The sequence below is a fragment of the Octopus bimaculoides genome, chromosome 25 (assembly GCF_001194135.2).
Source record: "Octopus bimaculoides isolate UCB-OBI-ISO-001 chromosome 25, ASM119413v2, whole genome shotgun sequence".
In the NCBI taxonomy this organism is placed as follows: domain Eukaryota; kingdom Metazoa; phylum Mollusca; class Cephalopoda; order Octopoda; family Octopodidae; genus Octopus; species Octopus bimaculoides.
In genome coordinates this window covers 33,764,599-33,766,274 of record NC_069005.1, presented here as the reverse complement: position 1 = coordinate 33,766,274, position 1,676 = coordinate 33,764,599, and positions in this window count along the sequence as shown.

The window sequence follows — 1,676 nt, the reverse complement described above, 5'->3', positions numbered from 1 at the left end:
TTAATTATTAGGCGCCTATATGCGAACGATTCATATAAGTGTCTCGTGCATAAAACCACACATACTATCGTAGCAGACGAGAGTCGCCACTGATGGGCACCGGAACTCCTCTATCACGTGATTTCATTCTACTGGAAACCATCAGTTGGACGCATTTGCTCAGTGCGTGGCAGTCAGTGACGCTTCCGTTGATGGTTTCTTGGAGTATACCTAGTGACATGGGAGTTCCGATGCCCATGAAAAACGATTCTCGTCTGCTACGATTTATATATGTTTGTACTTTGATGGATCAGATGACTATATGAGTGGGTCCTTCGAAGCTATATAATAATGCAGTATACGGTGTTCTAACAAGACATCCAGGTTTAAGCTGGATATAAGTTCGCTACTGAGTGACTTCTAGAACTGTATGGACGGTTTCGCACTGACTATTGCACTTGGACTATATTTCACTCTTCAGAGATTTTGGCCGAAAACACATCACCTCTTTTAAAGCGAAGATACTTAGATGAATTGTATGTTTATGTGTGTGTGTTTTGATCAGATGAATAGGTTCTCAATACGAACTGTAGAGTATCGGTTTTATCAATCGCCAGGGTACATTGCGCTACTCTTTAAACATTCGAGATTTCACGATATACCTTTAATATAAAGAAAGATTCTCTGAAAGTTCTAAGATTATTATACGTATGCGTTTACGTGTATGTCAGAGTGTGTGCATGTATCTTTGTTTACCAACCACACACCCCCACCCTATCAACCTCTCTTTCTCTTTATATATATATGATATATGTATATATGTATGTATGTTTGTATATATGGAATTTCCGGTGGCAATGGCAAATGATATATATATATATATATATATACATGATGAATTTTAAAGATTATGAACGCAGTCTACATACATGTAGATATTAATATACCACAACTTTAAAACACTAATCAACATGAATGAAGACCCTTTTAAGACCATATTCTCCCCTGCATTTCCTTTTTATTTTACCATTCCCCCCTTTTACTAACTTCTGCTTGCTACACTCCTCACGCCCCAAACTCCCTCTTTCCGTTTATATTTCTTTCTCTCTCCATCACCCCCGACACACGTCTGTATACTTCTGTGTGCATTGATCATCACCCAAACCTTCCCGCCACACACGCACACAAATCTCGTTTTCTATCCTTCCTTCTCAATCGCTCGTTTTGCTTAGCTTCCAAATACGCCATTTTGACACCATATTTATTTTACTCCATTTTTCCTTGATTTTAATTTATTTTATTTTTCTCAGATATATCTTATTTAATACGAATTAAATGAAACTGAACAAATAGTAAAATAAAAAAAGCAAACAAAAATAATGTATTATTTGAAAACGTTTGGTGTATCTATATAGTGTGAATATAGACTTTTTTGTATACACACGTATTTTTGTTTATACACCCTCAGGACTTACGTGAAATAGCATAGGAATTATGTATGAATTCACAGACACATATATACACATACACAGGCACATATTTAGATCACACAGACACAGATACACACACACACAAACGCACACACAAGTTTACTATAATTAGGAATGTACACAGAAACACGTAGAAGCAAATAAATATAAATGTATGTACATATGTCTGCAGACGCATATATATATATATATATATATATATATATA